Below are 22978 nucleotides of genomic sequence, written 5' to 3'. Positions count from 1 at the left end.
CGGTAGGAAAACTTTTCAGTTTTCTGTATGGGGATCTTGTCCTAAGTGAATCTCCGTAGGAGAAAGATTGAAATAAAGGGGAAACCACTAAGATCACTGAGGACTGTGCATATGTTTGAGACAGGTATATATGAGAACAAGAAGGAAATGGTGGTGGAGAATGTAAGGATTTGTCTTACTCCATCTTGTAATTAAGTTCCTAGTTGTAAAGCAAAGGAGATACTCATCCCTTCTTGATCTGACAAGAAGTTCAGGAGAAAGGATGAGAAAACATGGCACATTTCTCCAGGTACATTAGTCAGCCTCCTGGAATGCTTTAGACGTCTGTGATTACGAAATGAAGACAGCTGTGCATCATCAAAGACGTTGCTAATTCCTGACACAGGCAACTCACTCCAAAAGCTGTGCTTTTCCAAGTAAGAGAGGGGCTATTACATTTATCCTGCTTTTTGAGTAAGCGAGTGAAAATAGGGAAATCTTGACATTTATAAATAAAATTAGGGATTGGTTTTTCAGATCCGAGTTTTGGGCAGGTGGTCTTCTCAAGAATTCACATTTTGAAAAAGTTAAGAAATCTTTTGGTATAGAAGGAAGCATGATGCTTTCCAAATATCACAGTTAAGACCAAACAGATTTCAGTTTCATTTTAAATGCAAGAAGCAAACTGACTTATTTGAAGACTGTCAGATTGTGCCTATTCTGATATGTGTTGTCCCAGTTCTCTCTATGAGGGAGGAATTGTCTTTTTCATCTAATGAACATGGTTTACGTTTTGTATTACATATAATATGCAATTCACAGTGACTACTGCTAAAATGGTTTAGAAAAAGGTGGGAAGGGATATAGTAGATGTAGAAATTAAAAGGAAAAAGAACCAAAGAGAAAGGAACTTTAAATATGATGTAATTGGGGCTGTGGCGAGGGAGAGGAATGGAATGTAGAAAGACAGTGGATTTCAGAGTTAGAAAGCCTGACTTAACACAGCACACCAAACCGGTGATTTTAAGCAAGTCACCTGATTCTTAGTCTGCATTACTATTCATTGCAATGCAATGGAATAATTGAATCTGGATGTATGAACATTTTTATGTGTTTGGTTTTTTAAAAAAAATTATTAAAATTTAGATGCTACCAATAGGAAGAGCCCCATCCCACCCCTTATGAATAACCTCTGTTAACCTATTGGTATCTAGTCTTTCAGTCTTCTGTTTTCTACATACATACACACACACACACACACACACACACACTTCTGTATATATTGTAATCCTATATAGTATGTACTGTTCTGTAATATGCTTTTTCACTTAGTGTTCAGAAAATCTTGTAGGTCACTACATATTCTACATGATTTTTAAAGGCTGTGTGCAATTTCAGTGCATGATGTTACATTGTTTATTTCATTCCTTTGCAATGGACATTAGGGTAAATTCCTCTTGTAATGGTCTTTGTTATATGTTATTAAGTTGTTTCTCAGGAAAATGCACCACTTTATATTCTCTGATGCCCTGTGTAGGAGAGCCTGTTCTACTGCAACCCCACGAACTTTGAGTTCTTTATCTCGTCACTAATCTGAAAGGTAAAAAATAGTTTATTTATTTATTTAATATGTATTTCTTTGATAACTAGTAGGGTGAATATTTTCCCCATATGTCTACAGTCCATTTGTGTTTCTTCTGTAAGTTGTCTATTCATATTCTGCATAAAAGGAAAATTACTTAACTTCTCTGAAACCCTGTCTTCTCTGCTGTAAGATGGGGTTTCCTTGTGGTCTAAACGGAATAACACATTGCAGATCCAGAATATGGCAGGCACGCAACAGTATTGTTTTCCTTCATGTTATTTCCTGGATTAAGAGCTCCCAGAGGATGGAGACTCTTTCTTTATTTATCCCAGCACCTAGTACAGTGCTTGGGACAGAGAAGAAGCTCAAAAAGTTTTTGAGGAAGGAGGAATAGCTGGGATTCGAAAATATTTTGAGTATATCAGGAAAAGGAGTGAGAAAAGTTGAAGCCGAGATCCAGTGAATCAGCAGTGAGAAAACTGGTGTGTTCCTCAGAAGCTTACTATTCAAATGGAAGAATTTAGGTTTTATTCTCAAAGCTCTACAAGAAACAATTTCTTATAAAGTGGCTAAAGGACATTAAATATTTGTATTCAAGGCCATAAGTAGCCTTGAAAAGTTGAGGTTTTTTTTGTAAGCTAATGAGTACATATTTTAAGTACACTAAGGTGACTAATTAAAGGAATTAATAATTAAAATTTCTGAAAAGTGAATAATTAAAAAAAAGGTCAATTCTAATTTTCATATATTAGATTTACCTAGATTAGGAGTAAACATGCAATAATAATATAATCATATTTTAAAATGGTAATAAGTTAAAGTAACCCAGAGTTGTGGTGCCTTGAAAGGAAGGAAGAGAATTGGTGTCAGGTCTTGTTTTATCCAACATGCCCTGGGATCATGGGGGAGAGAGTCAGTGATTCGTTAATGAGAGTGGCAGATGGCTTTAAATTGAGAGGTATTGTAAACAGCAGGAATGACTGAGAAATGATACAAAAGGAGCCGGAAAGGTTAGGAACATGGACAGGAAATCAAATGATTCAGCCTGGAGTAATGCAAGCCAGTCTGACATCTGGGGCCAAATAAGAAGAAATAGAGACATGCCATGAAAGAGACAAACATGAAAAACAGTCATCTCAAAGGAGATTGTGGGTGTGGGGAGGGAGTAGAGGAAAACAAGAGAAGTAAGAAGCAGGAACTAATGGTATGTACCCAGTACTATGATTTGGTACTTTCCGTGTTGATTTCTTTTTGACTGAGGTTAAGCAATTTAGTGCTATGTAAGAAATAGAGTTTTTGAGGATTAACTCAGTACCTAATGAAACAAAAGCTCAGCCTCTCTTTTAGTTGATCCTAATGATTGTTAGAGTGTTTTCAGTATAGAGAGCATTGTGGAAGTGGCTGGAATCTTCAGAAAAGCTCTAGTAGGATAGATCACTTGCCATACTCCTACCTGGCATCTCTCATTCAGTGGGTGTTGCCAAGAACTCTTGGAGCAGCTCCTTCCAGGCTATCCTAGTTGCCAGCAGCATGAGGGGGCCCTACAAAACCTTTGGTGGGTTAGTACAGGGTCCAGCTTAAGCAAAAATAAGATGTGAGTTTCCCAATGGCTGCTCCATGAGGCAGTCTGTTCCTTCCAGCATTTCTTACTATCCCTTATCCTTCTCTCTTGCTATAAAAGTCTAGTGATCATTTGTATTTTCTCTAGATGTCAATAAACTAAAGTCAGATTTATTGGCAATATTGGCCCACTTTAGGAATCTCCAACTCTTTTTTTTTTTTTTTTTTTAATAGAGCCACCACTTCTCATATTTTCAGTTACAAGGGCTTTTGGAATTGGGTCACAGTGAGGACCTCATGGAGATGAAGAGGAAGAGGACCAAATTATTCTAGGGAGGACAAACCCTAAGCAGGTGATGCTTACTGTATCCATTCCCCATCCCGAGGAGAAGACCAGAACATTGGTGCAAAGAATATGTTGAAGGAGTGAGCTGGAAAGTAGAGGTGTCAAAGACGTATCACTTGTAGTTCCAGTTGTAGCTTGTAATGTATGTTAATGGCTCAAATTGGAAGCTTGAAGCTGAATGTGTCACCTATACCCAGACATATTTGCCTTGTAACAGAAGGTCCTTATGGCTAAAAAAAAATTCATTCATGTATTCAACAAGTATTTACTGAGTGCCCCCTATGTTCCAGGCACTGTTCTTAGTACTGAGGATACATCAGTGGACAAAACACAGATCTCGGCTGTTGGGGTACTACATTTTAGCGGGGGGAGGGGGACAATTAATAATGAACCTAATAAGCAGAGTATATAATGTAGTAGAAAGTGGAGGTGCTATGGAAAAAGAAAGTAAAGCAGGATAAAGGGGCTGGGAGTGCTGGGATTGGGGGCAAGTGACAGTATTAAATAGGGCAAGATAGGCTTCATTGTGAAGATGAGCAAAGACTTGAAAGAAGTTTTGGGCGGCCTTCCAGATATCTGATGAAGAACATCCTAGGTGGAGCAATGGTCCTAAGGGAAGGTTTGTCTGGCATGTCTGAGAATCAGCAAGGAGGCCAGTGTCTCTGGAGCAGAGTGAGCAAGGTGGAGCGTGAAAGAGATGAGATCGGTGAGCTAAGGAGTGGGAGCAGACCAGGTAAGAGCCTGTGGGCATTTGTAAGTCTTTGGCTTTTACTCTGAGCCATTTCAAGGTTTTGAGTACAGAAGTGATGTCGCTGATTACTTTTTAAAAGGACTACTTGAGCTGTGATGCTGAGGATTGACAAGGGTGTGAGCAGAAAGACCAACTGGGAGCATATTATAGCAATCTAGCCAAGAGATGGTGGTGGCTCAGATGGATGGGATGGTAGCAGTGGAAGTGGTAAGAAGAGGTTGGATTCTGGATGTATTTTCGGGTACCATCAACAAGATTTTTTGACTGATTAGATGTGGGTTGTGAGAAAAAGAGAAGTGACTTAAAGATTTTTGGCATGAGCACTGAATGGATCAAGTTGCCGTCAACTGAGATGGGAAAGGCTCTGAGGAGAAAAGTTTTTGAGGGGAGATTGGGAGTTCCATTTCTGACATGTTGAGTTTGTGATATCTTTTACACATCCAAGTGGAGATGTTGAGTAAGCACTTGAGGAGATATAAGTTTCGAGTTCAGGAGATACAACTGAAGAGTCATGAGTATAAAGATGTTATTTAAAACCATGAGACTGAATGAGATCATCAAGGATTTAAGTTATAGAGAAGAGAAGAGGACTAAGAACTGAGACCAGGGACACTCTGAACATGAAGAGACCATGGAGAGAAGCAGAAAGGAGGCCTGAGACCAATGAGGCTGGAGGAAAATCAAAAGAAGGTGATGTCCTTGAAGCCAAATGAAGAAGGATGAGGGAGTGATTAAGTGCAGTGACTAGAGCTGATGGATTATGTAAGATGGTGACTGTGACTTGACCATTGGATTTAGCAAAATGACCTTGATGAGCAGTTTCCATGGAGGGGCGGATAGGAATAGGTTCAAGAGAGACTAGGAGGAGAGGAATTGGGAAGAGTGAGAAGAAACAAATGATGACGGGGATAATTGTAAAAAGCATGACAGAGCTGGGAAAGATATCTAGAGGTAAAAATGCCTTCCTGTGGGTCCTTGAGCTCCCACCAAGAACGTAGCTACCTATTTATTTATGTATGTTTATGTATAGCTGCAAGTCAAGTCAGCATGCAACCAGCAGTGCTGAACTAGGTCATTAGGAAACCTTCCCTTTAACAGAGATTCAAATGGGGTTTAATAGAGTTTGTCAAGGGACTTCTTATTTATTACAAAAATATCGCTATTTGAAACATGGGATTCTTCTCAAAATGATGAGCTAAATTCTTTTGTGAATAAGCATATTAATACATTTATACTTAGTTAAGCCAGAGGATGCAGAGACGAAGTCAATCACTGGAGTATTTTCTTCTTTGTCTAGAGGATTTCAGCTTCTGTGGTTTAGGTAATAGAATTTGTTTCTTTTATCTAGGCCTGGGGCCCAGAGAACTGAGCCCAAATGAAGTAAATCTGCATCTTTATTTTCCATTTGAGCTACTTAATGACTGTGTGCATTCATCAGGGGACAGGATGAGAACATATTCAAAAATTAAAGGGTTATTGCTATAGAAAGCATTGAGAATGCTTTGTGAAGCATAAGTATGTTTTAGGAAAAATATAATGTTTTAAAGGCACCGACTAGTCTGAAAACAAACCAGAAACCTTGGTGTCATCTTATCTCTTTCCCTGTCTATCTAGTCAATCACCAAGTCCCATCTGTTCCTCACTATGGTCATCACTTGGATCTGAACGGTGCTCCTGCCATGGCCTCTTCTATCCTGGGTCACTGCTGCAGATACACCATCAGCCTCCTATCTCTGGTTTTGCTCCTTTCCAAACCATTCTCCACATTGTTCAAGAGTGATCTTTATAAAATGCATAAAGATCATGCTTCACCCTTGCTTAATACCTTTTAATGGTGTCTTGTTGTTATCAAGTCTAAGCTCCTTAAGAGAGCCTATAAGACATTTCATCATCTGGTTGAAGTTCAACTTTGCCCCACCTTCTGTCCTCACCACTGAAGATCCAGCCACCAAACCTCCTAAATCTCCAAATCACTCCATACTTACTTTTAAGTCTTTGGACGAAGAGGCTCAAATGAGTAATAGAGAAGCCACAAAATCAATTTAACAAGACTAAACAGAGAATTAGATTTTTAGGCTCCTTTAAAATAGAAATGGAAGGGAGGTTGTTCTTGCCCTTTGTAATTCCCCTGCTTGACCAGTCCCTGCTTCACCTACACCTACTCATATGAACGTGCTTGCCCTCTGCCCCAGCTAGCGATTGTTCTAATCCTTAGGCCAGAACGGTTCCACCTGCTAATTTATCAAAGGGAAACATCTGCCCTTGTGATGGTGCTTAACCTGAAGGGCTGAGAGGGATGTGCCCCAGCTGCCGGTTTCCCTGGTAACTGAGCCAACCTGACATCAATTCCCCCTATAAATGTAGCCTCCTTCTCCCTGGAGTAGCAAAGATCGCTGCCATGTCCTCCCTGCTGGGGTGGGATGTTGCTCCATGACCCTTTTGTTTCAGACGTATAAGATCCCCTGTCCATCAAACCATTGATGTCTCTGTTGCTGTCTCTGGGCTCTTTCTTCAGTCTCAAGGCTGGGCAACTACAAGGCTTGCAGGCCTGCGGGGTGCAGCCCAACAGAGGTCCTTTGTTTTCGTGTTCTATGTATTCACATTATACTAGATGTTTCTATTTCTGCTTGGCTCATGCACGTGTGTAACAGCACTGCACCTAAATCATGTTTGGCTTCTTCTCTACTCGGCTTTGAGAACTCTCATGGCTTAATCCTTTCCCTGTTTTTACATTTTACTCACTCACTTCACACACCCACTTTACACACTTTCCCTTGTTTGTCTTTTCCATCCTCAGTCTTCAAATACTGCCTATAATTTGACATCTCACAGACTGATGTCTCAGGCATCTCTTGTGAGATCAGACTCCTATCCAAAGGAGATCTAAAAGGTCTGCAGCAATTTCAAACTTGAATCTAAAGCTGAACTCTGATCTTCACTCTGCCAAAACCTCTTCCTCTGCTAGTGCGTCCCATCTCAATAAACATCACCTGTGCTACTCCGTTGCCAAAACCTACTAAAAAAAAAAAAAAAAGAAAACCTACTAACATGCCAGGCAATGCCTAAAATGTTTTATATATAATAACTTTGTCTTTTAACAAATCTGTAAAGTAGCTACTATTATTATCACCCACTTCATAGATGAGGAAACTAAGGCACAGAGAGGTTATGTAATTTGCCCAAGGTCACACATCTTACTAATGGTAAGTAAGTAATCAGGGATTTAAACTCAGATGATGTGGCTTCAGAGTCCATGTTGCTTAAATAACCTCTACACCAACTGTTATTCTTGGTATCCTCTTTCTGATTCCACCCCTGATAAACTCTCATCCAACTTATCAGAAGTGCAAGCAGTCCTACCTCCAAAATGCCCTGAATCCATCAACTTCTTTCCATCACAGTTGCCATAATGCCTAGCCTTTGCCAAGACTGTCAAATTTTCCCTGGAGATCTCCAATTCCACTCTTGTCCTTCCCACCTCCCTCAACTCAGCATCCCCAGTCATTCTTCCCAAAGAAGCCAGGTCTTAGCTTGAATGTAATTTTTTTTTTTTCCTGAGAAGCCTCCCTTGATTCCCATAAATGAATCACATCCTCCCAATTATTCTTCCTCATATCACCCTATTCATTTCTTTCATGGTAAGTTTCATAATTGATAATTAGACATTTGTGTCTTTATTTTTTAAAGCTCCATGAGAACAAGGATTTTGTTTTATTTTCCACTATCTACCCAGTGCCTAGCACAGACCTTAGCCCATAGTAGGCATTTAGTAATATCTGTGAATGGATGGATGGATGAGTGACTAATATTGAGTAAGAAGTGACTGACTTTTATTTTATGTGTTATAATGAAAGTATGGTTTCACTTCTTTATAATGAACTGATGGGAGGAGGCTGTATGAATTACTGAAAAATATACAATGTATGATTTTTAAAATAAAACGTAGTTTTATTGTTTCAGTGAAGGACTTTGTATAATTCTAGTATGCATGCCACCCATTGCTTTCACCCCAACACTCCTTTCTAAGAGATTCTGTTCCTACCCTCACACCCCTAACTCAGCTCATTGGACCAGGGATAGAAACTGATCCGAGCTAAGCTAATTAGATTCTCCCTGCTCAGACTTTAGAGTCAGGAACCTGAGAAACAGATCTTTAAGGCAACTGCATTCATTCAGCCTTCAAATATTTATTGAGCATCTAGAATGAAGTGGTCATTGGGGATGTAATGAACAAGACACATCTCTCCTGAAGACATTACAATTCAGAGGAGAAGACCTGCTATTGCAATTCAGTGTGTTAAGTGCTGTGACATGTGAATTACCAAGGAGTACACAGGAGGGCCTAGGAGAGGTGCCTTAAGCAGTCTTGCAAAGGCAGAGAAAGCTTCCCAGCAGAGGTGATGTCTTAGCCAAAAAAAGCTAAATCGACCCAGGAGAGAGTAGGCATGAGGGGAAAGGGTATTCTAAGCAGAGGGAACAGAAAAGGCCAACATAGTGCATTCAGTCTGTTGTGCAATGATAGGGGAGATTTTACTGAGAGGGAAATGTGGTCTCCACCATGAAGGCCCTTGTCAGCCTGTACAAAGTTTGGACTTTATCCTGAGAGCTGTGAGAATCCTGAACAAGGGATTTTAGCAGAAGAGTGACACATTCAGATTTGTGCTCTAGAAAGACCCCTGTGGTTTCAGTTGGGGGGAACATAGTGGAAGGAGATGTACCAGTTAGGAGATTGTTATAGAAATCCAGGCATGGAATGATGTTGGCAGGAATGAGTTGGTGACAGTGGGAAGAAATGGAGTGGATTGTTAAAGTGTGTTTAGGATGGTGAAGGGTGAGGGAGAGAGGAATTAAGGACAATGTCCAGGCTCACAGCTTGGGCTCGCAGTAGACTGTGAGGTCACCCTCTGAGACAGGAGACATGTCAGGGACCTCAAGGAAGAGGTCAGGGCTGGAGACATAAATGGGAGTGTTATCTTGGAAGAATTAAGTGAAGCCTTTGGGGTTGACTTTACCCAGTGAATATGTGGAGAAGAAGAAAAGAAGAGGTCCATGGGTGGAATCCTGTGTAACTCTGCAATTAAGAAGGTGAATGAGGAAGAAGAGTCTATAAAAGAGTTTGAGAAGATGAGTCCTGAGAGCCAGTTGGAAACCCAAGGAAGAGTGATGTTGCGGAAACCAGTGGCTGAGACCCTCTCTGGAACAGTCTAACGAATGTCAGTGTCCTAACAAAAAGACCAAATCAAGCATAAATTCACAGTAACTAATTGCTTGGGGATATCTAACATACATGATATCTAACATATATTTCTCTTAATTATGTAAATGTCATTCTTAGATTGTTATCTATGGCAGTATCCATCTGTGTGTCCCTAAGAATGCTAAGAAGCTTCCTGATAGTCGCCTCGCCCTAATTCCTTGCAAATTCTCTAAGAGTGGAGTCTGGAAAACTCACCGGAGCACCATAAGACAGAAGGAGAAAGGAAAACCAGATTGGACAGACTCCATGATCCTTCTCCAAGGTATTTCTAAATGGGCTTAGGAGATTAGCATGCTTCATTTCCAGATTGTTCCTGCAGTGATTCAGCCATGTGGCTGACAGGGTCTTGGTGCTCCTGCCCAGTGTCAGACCTGTGCCTCTGAGGTGGGAGAGCTGAGTTCAGGACATTGGTCCACCAGAGACCTCCCGGCTCCATGTAATATCAAATGGTGAAAGCTCTCCCAGAGGTCTCCATCTCAATGCTAAGACCCAGCTCCACTCAACGACCAGCAAGCTACAGTGCTGGACAGCCTAGGCCAAACAACTAGCAAGAAAGGAAGACAACCCCACCCATTAGTAGAGAGGCTGCCTAAAATCATAGTAAGGTCACAGACACACAACTGGATGTGGTCCTGCTCACCAGAAAGAAAAGATCCAGCCTCATCCACCAGAACACAGGCACCAGTCCCCTCCACCAGGAAGCCTACACAACCCACTGAACCTATCTTAGCCACTGGGGGCAGACACCAAAAACAATAGGAACTATGAACCTGCAGCCTGTGAAAAGGAGACCTCAAACACAGTAAGTTAAGCAAAATGAGAAGACAGAGAAACACACAGCAGATGAAGGAGCAAGGTAAAAACACACCAGATCAAACAAATGAAGAAGAAATAGGCAGTCTACCTGAAAAAGAATTCAGAGTAATGATAGTAAAGATGATCCAAAATCTTGGAAATAGAATGGAGAAAATACAAGAAATGTTTAACAAGGACCTAGAAGAACTGAAGAGCAAACAAACAATGATGAACATCACAATAAATGAAATAAAAAATTCTCTAGAAGGAATCAATAGCAGAATAACTGAGGCAGAAGAACGGATAAGTGACCTGGAAGATAAAATACTGGAAATTACTATCACAGAGCAGAATAAAGAAAAAAGAATGAAAAGAACTGAGGACAGTCTCAGAGACCTCTGGGACAACATTAAATGCACCAACATTCGAATTATAGGGGTCCCAGAAGAAGAAGAGAAAAAGAAAGGGACTGAGAAAATATTTGAAGAGATTATAGTTGAAAACTTCCCTAATATGGGAAAGGAAATAGTCAATCAAGCCCAGGAAGTGCAGAGAGACACATGCAGGATAAACCCAAGGAGAAACATGTCAAGACACATATTAATCAAACTATCAAAAATTAAATACAAAGAAAACATATTAAAAGCAGCAAGGGAAAAACAACAAATAACATACAAGGGAATCCCCATAAGGTTAACAGCTGATCTTTCAGCAGAAACTCTGCAAGCCAGAAGGGAGTGGCAGGACATATTTAAAGTGATGAAAGGGAAAACCCTACAATCAAGATTACTCTACCCAGCAAGGATCTCATTCAGATTCAACGGAGAAATTAAAACTTTTACAGACAAGCAAAAGCTAAGAGAATTCAGCACCACCAAACCAGCTTTACAACAAATGCTAAGGGAACTTCTCTATGCAGGAAACACAAGAGAAGGAAAACACCTACAATAACAACCCAAAACAATTAAGAAAATGGTAATAGGAACATACATATCAATAACTACATTAAATGTAAATGGATTAAATGCTCCAACCAAAAGACATAGACTGGCTGAATGGATACAAAAACCAGACCTGTATATATGCTGTCTACAAGAGACCCACTTCAGACCTAGGGACACATATAGACTGAAAGTGAGGGGATGGAAAAAGATATTCCATGCAAATGGAAATCAAAAGAAAGCTGGAGTAGCAATTCTCATATCAGAAAAAATAGACTTTAAAATAAAGACTATTACAAGAGACAAAGAAGGACACTATATAATGATCAAGGGATCAATCCAAGAAGATATAACAATTGTAAATATATATGCACCCAATATTCGCGCACCTCAATACATAAGGCAAATGCTAACAGCCATAAAAGGGAAAATAACAGTAACACAATCATAGTAGGAGACTTTAACACCCCACTTTCACCAATGGACAGAACATCCAAAATGAAAATAAATAAGGAAACACAAGCTTTAAATGACACATTAAACAAGATGGACTTAATTGATATTTATAGGACATTCCATCCAAAAACAACAGAATACACTTTCTTCTCAAATGCTCATGGAACATTTTCCATGATATATCATATCTTGGGTCACAAATGAAGTCTTGGTAAATTTAAGAAAATTGAAATCGTGTCAAGTATCTTTTCCAACCACAACGCTATGAGAGTAGATATCAATTACAGGAATAAATCTGTAAAAAATACAAACACATTGAGGTTAAACAATTCACTACTAAATAACCAAGTGTTCACTGAAGAAATCAAAGAGGAAATCAAAAAATACCTAGAAACAAATGACAATGAAAACATGACAACCCAAAACCTATGGAATGCAGCAAAAGCAGTTCTAAGAGGACAGTTTATAGCTATACAAGCCTACGTCAAGAAACAAGAAACATCTCAAATAAACATCCTAACCTTACACCTAATGCAATTAGAGAAAGAGGAAAAAAAAAAAAAAAAAACCAAACTAGCAGAAGGAAAGAAATCATAAAGATCAGATCAGAAATAAATGAAAAAGAAATGAAGGAAACAGTAGCAAATATCAATAAAACTAAAAGCTGGTTCTTTGAGAAGATAAACAAAATTGATAAACCATTAGCCAGACTCTTCAAGAAAAAAAGGGAGAAGACTCAAATCAATAGAATTAGAAATGAAAAAGGAGAAGTAACAACTGACACTGTAGAAATACAAAGAATCAGGAGAGATTACTACAAGCAACTATATGCCAATAAAATGGACAATCTGGAAGAAATGGACAAATTCTTAGAAAAGCACAACCTTCTGAGACTGAACCAGGAAGAAATAGAAAATATAAACAGACCAATCACAAGCACTGAAATTGAAACTGTGATTAAAAATCTTCCAACAAACAAAAGCCCAGGACCAGATGGCTTCACAGGAAAATTCTATCAAACATTTAGAGAAGAGCTAACACTTATCCTTTCAAACTCTTCCAAAACATAGCAGAGGGAGGAACATTCCCAAACTCATTCTACGAGGCCACCATCACCCTGATACCAAAACCAGACAAAGATGTCACAAAGAAAGAAAACTAAAGGCCAATATCACTGATGAACATAGATGCAAAAATCCTCAACAAAATACTAGCCAACAGAATCCAACAGCACATTAAAAGGATCATACACCATGATCAAGTGGAGTTTATCCCAGGAATGCAAGGATTTTTCAATATATGCAAATCAATCAATGTGATAAACCATATTAACAAATTGAAGGTGAAAAAGCATATGATCATCTCAATTGTTGCAGAAAAAACTTTTGACAAAATTCAACACTCATTTATGATAAAAACCCTGCAGAAAGTAGGCATAGAGGGAACTTACCTCACCATAATAAAGACTGTATATGACAAACCCACAGCCAACATTGTTCTCAATGGTGAAAAACTGAAACCATTTCCTCTAAGATCAGGAACAAGACAAGCTTGCCCACTCTCACCACTATTATTTAACGTAGTTTTGGAAATTATAGCCACAGCAATCAGGGATGAAAAAGAAATAAAAGAATCCAAATCAGAAAAGAAGAAGTAAAGCTGTCACTGTTTGCAGATGACATGATCCTATACATAGAGAATCCTAAAGACGCTACCAGACAACTACTAGCGCTAATCAATGAATTTGGTAAAGGTGCAGGATACAAAATTAATGCACAGAAATCTCTTGCATTCCTATACACTAACAATGAAAAATCTGAAAGAGAAATTAAGAAAACACTCCCATTTACCACTGCAACAAAAGGAATAAAATATCTAGGAATAAACCTACCTAAGGAGACAAAAGACCTGTATGCAGAAAACTATAAGACACTGATGAAAGAAATTAAAGATGATACCAACAGTTAGAGAGATATACCTTGTTCTTGGATTGGAAGAATCAACATTGTGAACATGACTATACTACCCAAAGCAATCTACAGATTCAATGCAATCCCTATCAAACTACCAATGGCATTTTTTACAGAACTAGAACAAAAAATTTCACAATTTGTATGGAAACACAAAACACCTTGAATAGCCAAAGCAATCTTGAGAAAGAAAAACGGATCTGGAGGAATGTGGCTTCCCGACTTCAGACTATACTACAAAGCTGAAGTAATCAAGAGAGTATGGTACTGGCACAAAAACAGAAATATAGATCAATGGAACAGGATAGAAAGCCCAGAGATAAACCCATGCACATATGGTCACCTTATGTTTGACAAAGGAGGCAAGAATATATAATGGAGAAAAGACAGCCTCTTCAATAAGTGGTGCTGGGAAAACTGGACAGCTACATGTAAAAGAATGAAATTAGAACACTCCCTAACACCATACACAAAAATAAACTCAAAATGGATTAAAGACCTAAATGTAAGGCCAGACACTATCAAACTCTTAGAGGAAAACGTAGGCAGAACACTCTATGACATAAATCACAGCAAGATCCTTTTTGACCCACTTCCTAGAGAAATGGAAGTAAAGACAAAAATAAACAAATGAGACCTAATGAAACTTAAAAGCTTTTGCACAGCAAAGGAAACCATAAAGAAGATGAAAAGACAACCCTCAGAATGGGAGAAAATATTTGCAAATGAAGTAACTGACAAAGGATTAATCTCCAAAATTTACAAGCAGCTCATGCAGCTCAATATTAAAAAAACAAACAACCCAATCCAAAATGGGCACGAAGACCTAAATAGACATTTCTCCAAAGAAGATATACAGATTGCCAACAAAACATAAAAGGATGCTCAACATCACTAATCATTAGAGAAATGCAAATCAAAACTACAAGGAGATATCACCACACAACAGTCAGAATGGCCAATCATCACAAAAATCTACAAAACAATAAATGCTGGAGAAGGTGTGGAGAAAAGGGAACCCTCTTGCACTGTTGGTGGGAATGTAAATTGATACAGCCTCTATGGAGAACAGTATGGAGGTGTCTTAAAAAACTAAAAATAGAACTACCATATGACCCTGCAATCCCACTACTGGGCATATACCCTGAGAAAACCATAATTCAAAAAGAGTCATGTACCACAATGTTCATTGCAGCTCTATGTACAATAGCCAGGACATGGGAGCAACCTAAGTGTCCATCCACAGATGAATGGATAAAGAAGATGTGGCACATATATACAATGGAATATTACTCAGCCATAAAAGGAAATGAAATTGAGTTATTTGTAGTGAGGTGGATGGACCTAGAGTGTCATACAGAGTGAAGTAAGTCAGAAAAAGAAAAACAAATACCGTATGCTAAGACATGTGTATGGAATCTAAAAAAAAAAAAGGTACTGATGAACCTAGGGACAGGACAGGAATAAAGACGCAGATGTAGAGAATGGACTTGAGGACATGGGGAGGGGGAAGGGAAAGCTGGGATGAAGTGAGAGAGTAGCATGGACATATATACACTACCAAATGTAAAATAGATAGCTAGTGGGAAGCAGCTGCATAGCACAGGGAGTTCACCTCGGTGCTCTCTGACCACCTAGAGGGGTGGGATAGGGAGGGTGGGAGGGAGACTCAAGGGGGAGGAGATATGGGGATATATGTATATATGTACAGCTGATTCACTTTGTTATAAAGCAGAAAGTAACACACCATTGTAAAGCAAATATACTCCAATAAAGATGTTTAAAAAAAAAAGAGTGGAGTCTGTATTCATGAGGGCTTTTCTGAATTTGGTTTTCAAATGCTATTACATGTCGGTTTGTGAAGTACGCTTGAATGTCAGAGTTGAGGATGTGGAGAAAAGGAGACATAAGGAAAATTTATTTTAAAAATGTTTTTCAACTTTAAGCAAAGCATCTAACAACCCACTAAGTTTAGCATTTCATGTGTGCTTATGACCTGTCAAAAACTGCCAGAACTTGACTTGGGATAAAGAAGAAAAAGATGTTGCCTGTTTGTCATCTCTCAGAGCGTCCAACTTCTGAAGGTCACTTTGCAACCAAAAAAGAACTTTCCTTCATCAGTGGACATTTCTCAAAGGAGAGAAACATTAGTAATAGGATCCAGGCCATGTAATGTTCATTAAACAATTAGATGCTGATGCCAGTTGGTAATCACTCTTTTCCAGTTTATTTTCAACAGTGCGAGTGTTCCTAAGAGGCTTGCATGGGATTGAATCTGGTATTTTAATCAGAATTTTAGTGTATTTTCAGTATCGGTTACATCTCTCTCCCTCCTACTTACATTGAGCAATAGACTCTCCTGGGTCTGATTTGTGCTCTTTCTTCTGAGTGTTTAGTCAATTTAATATACACGGTGGACATATTCTGGGAAAAAAACACTAGGCTTCTCAGCAGAGCCATTTTAAAGATCAGGTGTTGTTTAAAAACAAAGCCATACCATTTATCACAATTATAAGGCAGGAAATACAGCACTCTGCAATGTTTAAATACTTTTCTTTAAGGACTCTTATTTTCTTGGCCTCACAGGCACTCAACTTCTCTGAAGATGATTTTGTGACATCCCTCTGAAGTTTGAGGTCATGGAAAAACGCAATGCTGTTTACCGAGTGCTTTCCATTTTAAACTGTTTCACTGAATGATTAGTGAAATGGAAAAGAAAGCACAATATGAAGGCAGTCGTGGTCAAGGCTACTATTCTCAGGTCCAGGACAGAAGGTCTGAGTCTTGCCAAATACGAGGCCAGAACATGAGCACAGCCTTTTCTCCCCTGGGTCAATACAAGAGGTGCGAACATGGGTGAGAGGGCTCCAATCCCAGTCCGCCAACTCAAGGTTTAAGAATAACTTTCTTCATTTTCTTTTTTTTTTTTTTAACATCTTTATTGGAGTATAATTGCTTTACAATGGTGTGTTAGTTTCTGCTGTATAACAAAGTGAATCAGCCATACATATACACACGTTCCCACATCTCCCCCCTCTTGCATCTCCCTCCCTCCCACCCTTCCTATCCCACCCCTCTAGGTGGTCACAAAGCACAAAGCTGATCTCCCTGTGCAATGCGGCTGCTTCCCACCAGCTATCCACTTCACGTTTGGTAGTGTATATATGTCCATTCCACTCTCTCACTTTGTCACAGCTTACCCTTCCCCCTCCCCATATCCTCAAGCCCATTCTCTAGTAGGTCTGTGTCTTTATTCCTGTCTTGCCACTAGGTTCTTCATGACCTTTTTTTTTTTTTTTTTTGATTCCATATATATGTGTTAGCATACTGTATTTGTTTTTCTCTTTCTGACTTACTTCACTCTGTATGACAGACTAATTAACGACTTAATTTCTAATGCCAAGCTCTTATTTCTCCTGGCTAGCAGAAAAAAAAAAAAAAAAAAAAAACAGAAAATGCACAACTTCAGTCCTTCCAGGGGTCCCCTCCCTACAATTATTTATGCCAGTGTTTCTGGAGCTTATGCAGTGCGAAAGCCTCTCGGGTGGGGCCCACCTGGTCCCCATCTACACAATTTAACTCTGAGACAGCCTTGCCCTTGCCCAGCCTGCATGGGCCCTCAGGCCCAGCCTCTCTCTGTGCTGCCGGCCGTGTGCAGCTCCCTCCCCGCCTTTCACTCTGCCCCCACGCATCTCTGCCAGGTTGCCTCTGTACCCTGCTGACGGCACTCTCCCAGGACGCAGGGCTTACAAATCCTTCTCCCTATTACTTCCCTCTTCACTTCCTCCTAGTCGAATAGAATATCTTTCTAGTCTGGGGAAATCATTTCTTTCTTCCCCTGTTTCTTCAGTACAATCTGTCCCCCCACCCCTTTTCTTTTTCAATTGAATCGTCTTCTGCTAAGGGCTTAGACTTTTGTTTCCAAAGCTTGGAAGGAAGCTTGTGAGGCAGGAGCACAGAGTCAGCAGCTATCTGCTTGAACGGGAAGGAAGGGAAAGAGGAAAAACAGGGATACAATCACTGTAGATAGATAGCTCAGCATCTTATCCCGCCCGAATGCACACCTCCCCTCACTTCCTCTCCTGACACCTGGACTCCCAGTGTTTGTTAGAAGATACCGCTGAACCCCTTCTAGCCACATTTCCAGGTGTCCACGGGCCCAGGAGCCTATGGGTTCGTACACAGATGTGCACACCAAATGGCAGGGAAGGACGGGCCTGGGAGAAACACTTTCCTTCAGCAGAGGAAGGAGGTCTGGCCCAGTCCACTGAGCACAGCACCTGCTCTGTGAACAATTCTGATCCAGTCCTGGTTGCTTCCATGCCCTGAATGGGAGGACCACATGGAGAAACAGAAAGAACTGTAATCCCAGAGTGGGTCCAGGTAAGACTGCTACTGGTCTGCATCTTCCCACCCCTGCCATACATACGCCAAATGAAACACAAAAGAACAGGACACAGAAGGCAGAGCCCTTTCCCCTCCAGCCAGAGAGATGCTCAGGGGTGAGCAGAGACATCAAGGGCCCTGGAACAGCTGGAGAAGGAAGGTAGACAGCTCAAGGTTTCTTAGAGGTCCCAGGTGGTTTCATACCACCAGGAGCTTTGGCAAGTTGTGGAAAGTTACAGACTACGCACCACGCGGCTGATCAGAAGGCCAGCAAAGAGGAACAACAGAAGTGCAAGTGGTGGCCTGAGTTCTGGGGCCGCAACTTCCTGTGCCACGACTTGCATATTCCCAGAGACACAAGAAAGGCTACAGAGGACGTTCTGTCATTATGCAGGTGGGAATGGGCCGGGGAGGTGGCTGCTGTTTTAGCAGAATTAAGGACAAGCTGTTAAAGAACCTTAACAAGGATCTGTAAGCTGGACGGAGCCAGGAGTTACAGATATCTGCCTCCATGTCTCTACATCGGTATTTTAATCCATGCACCATAGTGGAATAAGATGAACCTTTCCCCCGGGTGGACTGGGGTTTAAAGTCCAGGGCTGTCATTTCTTAGCTATCGAGTTCTTTGGCAAATTGCAGGATCTCTTTTCCCTCATCTGTAAATGGGCATAATAGTTTTATAAAGTACACCTAGCATATTACCTGGCATATAATTAAGACCAAATAAATGAGAGTTGCTACTGTTGTTATTGTTATTACTACCACTATTATCATCTGATCCCTTGATTTCACTAGTAAAAAACCAGAGCTGGAACCTACAGGGTTTTACTGTCTTTGGGCTTTTGCATTTAAGAGACTGCATTAGGCCAGCTAAGAGACCAGAGCATATAATCAACTGTCCAGTGGGTGACATCTTTTGCATTTAAGAGACTGCACTAGAGGTCTCACTAGACTCTAGTGAGACCCTAGACTCACTCTGTTCACTCATTAATAAGTCACACACTTGGGTCATAGTAATTCTCTGGGGGTATGGGGACTGAGTCTGCAAAAATGATGGCATTTGCTGAACCTAAGTCGTGAACAGCTGTGCTGGGCCAGAAATAGTTTCCCAAGTGATGACTTTCTTTGCCAAGTCAAAGGCACAGCTCACAGTGGGCTTGGCACAACAGAAACATCTAATAGGAGAGTCCCTTTTTCAGGGTGACACCCAGCAACCTTTCACCTTCAAAACAGGGCAGTGACCAATTTCTAGAGCACGTTCTTTGGCCTGTTTTGCTACAGAAGCACAAGAAGAGATTCAGGGGAAAGAGAAGCCTCAGTAATTTATCAAGGGGAAACAGGTTAATTGAATCAAAATCCCAGCAGGAACTGTAAGTTAGAGAACTTCCAAAGCTTCTGGCTCCCACATCCTCTGTTGCCTGTTGTCAAGAGCATTTGTGGACGTGATAGCCTAGCCTATGTCCCCCAAACCCAAGCCAACTAAAGAAAGCAATGCATTTGGTGGAAAAGTCACAAAAATAAAGACATCCTAATAGAGCAGTTGGACTATTCTCACTGCATTTTGACCAGAAAAGGGAGCCATGGAGAGATTCTGTCACCATCTGTGATCTACTTGCCATAAAATCATAAAGCAGAGAAAGATGAAAATGGAAGGACTTCAGAGGTATAGCGCAGTCTCTCACCCATGCCCAGAAGCTTACAGCTAATGGGAGGCAGCTTCAGAACTAGAACCCAGGGCTTCTAACTCCCAGCCGGGGCCCTTTCCACCACCCAGGCAGCTGTCCTAGAGGTGGCAAGAGCACACATTTTCAGAAAGTACTCCAAGCTCATTAATGAAGAGGTGCCAATTAAACAGCAATTCCTACTTGCATCAGGGGATCAGGGACAAGAATAACACTGCATGCTGAGTCTGAAGGGACCAGGAGGCCAACAAGAACACAGGCTGCCTCCAGCTTCTGATCAGACTGTGCTCCAAGTTCATTTCCATGTCATTTGTTTGGACACCACAACATACTTCCAGATAGAAACAATGGTATAAATGAGTAACTTCCCAGGTCAGTGTAGAGAAGCTTATTTAATATATAACTTTACTTGTAACTTTACTGACTATTCCTGATATTCCAGCTGTAACAAGCCACCATTTACATCTGTTTCATGAATAGAAAAACAAATTCCAGGCCCCAGCTTGGAAGGCAGCAACATAGCTCCCATTTTCCTCCAGTGGGAGCGGTTTCCCTTGCAGTTGCCTGGGACTCTAGGGTATTGGGAACAAAGGAAGAGGCAGGAACTCTTCTCCAGGCTCTGGGAACTTGCTCTTACACTGCTGACTCTCAAATCCGACCCTTGGGAGGTGCTGGTCACCAGCAAAGGTCTCAGTAGTCTAAGCTAAAATACAACATTGAAGTTCCAGGGCAGAAAGTTTTTCACAAAACAAAGTGTATTCAATTTAAAGAACCACCCTTTATTCTTGAGATGACTCTTCTCAGTTTGGGGTGTTGAGGTGTCTTTTTGGAAATGATTGTAGCCAGTGTATTTGTTTTCTTAATATTCTTTCTTGGAAAAATGACATGGGCAAGCCTATGTTGATGGTCCCCAGAACTGCATTCCAAAATTTGGAGAACTCCAATTCTGAGAACCACTGCTCAACACCTTCCCATTTCTTGGGTGAGTTGGGGAAGGTTTTTGCTCTAGTGTCCATCCTTCAGGGCTCTGGGAGCAGTGAGCCAAGGTGAAGTGAGCTGCTGGAACTGGGGGATCCCTCATCCTTTACCACTGGTGCATGGGACAATATGGGTCTCTCATGAATTAAGTGTCCCAAAGGAGGGTCTGATTGGGACTAACTTTATCTAATGGCTTAGAAGACAAATTCTGGGTGGGCCAAGGGTACCTCTCTTAAACTTCATTAATTGAGACTGATTAGAAATGTATATTTCAGGTAGAGGCTAATCATTCAGTTAGGAGCTACTACCTAATACGGAGTGTATGAGGAGATGACTAAGCAAATCAAACCACACATTTACAGGGAAACATTGAATGTACCTGGGAATGTGATCTTTAAAATAATGTTAAAGTATCAGTTTGCATTAAAATATTAATTAAAAACTTGTAATCAAGTTTTTAAAAATTTTGTCTTTATTTTTCAAGATTTTTTTTTTGATGTGGACCATTTTTAAAGTCTTTATTGAATCTGTTACAATATTGCTTCTGTTTTATGTTTTTTTGGTTTTTTGGCCGCGAGACCTGTGGGATCTTAGCTCCCCGACCAGGGATCGAAACCGCACCCCCTGCATTGGAAGACGAAGTCTTAACCACTGGACCACCAAGGAAGTCCCTATCAAATATTTTTGAGACAGATTTAGTAGGCCTTGCTAAGCATTCTTTTGTTGGAGTTATTCTGTTCTTGAAAGCGAAGCAAAACAAAATAAAAACAAAGATCATGGGCTTCCCTGGTGGCACAGTGGTTAAGAATCCACCTGCCAATGCAGGGGGTGCAGTTTCGATCCCTGGTCCGGGAAGATCCCACGTGCCACGGAGCAACTAAGCCCGTGCGTCACAACTACTGAGCCTGTGTGCCACAACTACTGAAGCCCTCGCGCCTAGAGCCCATGCTCCACAACAAGAGAAGCCACCGCAACGAGAAGCCGGCACACCGCAACGAAGAGTAGCCCCCACTCGCCGCAACTAGAGAAAGCCCGCGTGCAGCAACGAAGACCCAACGCAGCCAAAAATAAATAAATTAATTAAACAAACAAACAAACAAACAAAAATCTTATTCACATCCTGTTGTTCTTTCTGTGCCCTTGGAATTCGCTCCTGAACTGCCCTTTACTTCTCTTCTCTCTTCTCTCATGCATGCTGCCTTAATTCAGGCTCTCATCACTTCCTGCCCAAAGCCTGGTTTTCACACTTCCTTTTTAAAATCACAGGACACTTTCCTCAAACAAAGTCTATATGGAAGTCTAGTTTCAAAACAACAGAAAGCTGCTTTGCTTGGAGCAGGGCGAGGGCTGGCTCCCTGCACCCTCACCCCTACCTCCGTCATTCATTCATTCAATATATATTAATTGAAAACCATGGCCTAGTCTATCAACTTAATTTCCTAATTGGGCCTCCTGGCTGTAGTCTCTTGGCTCTACCATGGACCGTCCATCCTGGTAGTAGAACTACTTTTCTAAAACAGATCTGATCTTATCACTATACTTTTCAGAAACTTTCAATTGTGTCCTTATTGTGTGTGATGTCTTGACCCTATGGTGTCAGCAGTATCTGACCCTCACTGAGAAAAAGGCTTCAGATAGAAGATATAAGAGTTGATTTTATATTTGCGAATGATGTGACTGACCAGGGCTTAATCTACAAAATATACAAACAGCTCATATAACTCAACAACAAAAAAACAAACAACCCAATTGGAAAATGGGCAGAAGACCTAGATAGACATTTCTCCAAAGAAGACTTACAGATGGCCAAGAGGCACAGGAAAGATGCTCAACATCACTAATTATTAGAGAAATGCAAACCAAAACTAGGGTGAAGTACCACCTTACACCCCTCAGAATGGCTATCATCAAAACATCTACAAATAATAAATACTGGAGAGGGTGTGCAGAAAAGGGAACCCTCTTATACTGTTGATGGGAATGTAAATTGGTGCAGCCACTATGCAGAACAGTTTGGAGGTTCCTTAAAAAACTAAACATAGAGTTGCCATATGATCCAGCAATCCCATTCCTGGGCATATACCCAGACAAAACTATAATTCAAAAAGATACATGCACCCCTATGTTCATAGCAGCACTATATACAATAGCCAAGACATGGAAACAACCTAAATGCCCACTGACAGATGAATGGATAAAGAAGATGTGGTACATATATACAGTGGAATATTACTCAGCCATAAAAAGAATGAAATAATGCCATTTGCAGCAATATGGATAGACCTAGAGATT

The sequence above is a fragment of the Balaenoptera musculus genome, chromosome 3 (assembly GCF_009873245.2).
Source record: "Balaenoptera musculus isolate JJ_BM4_2016_0621 chromosome 3, mBalMus1.pri.v3, whole genome shotgun sequence".
Taxonomy (NCBI): domain Eukaryota; kingdom Metazoa; phylum Chordata; class Mammalia; order Artiodactyla; family Balaenopteridae; genus Balaenoptera; species Balaenoptera musculus.
This window is presented reverse-complemented; position numbering follows the sequence as displayed.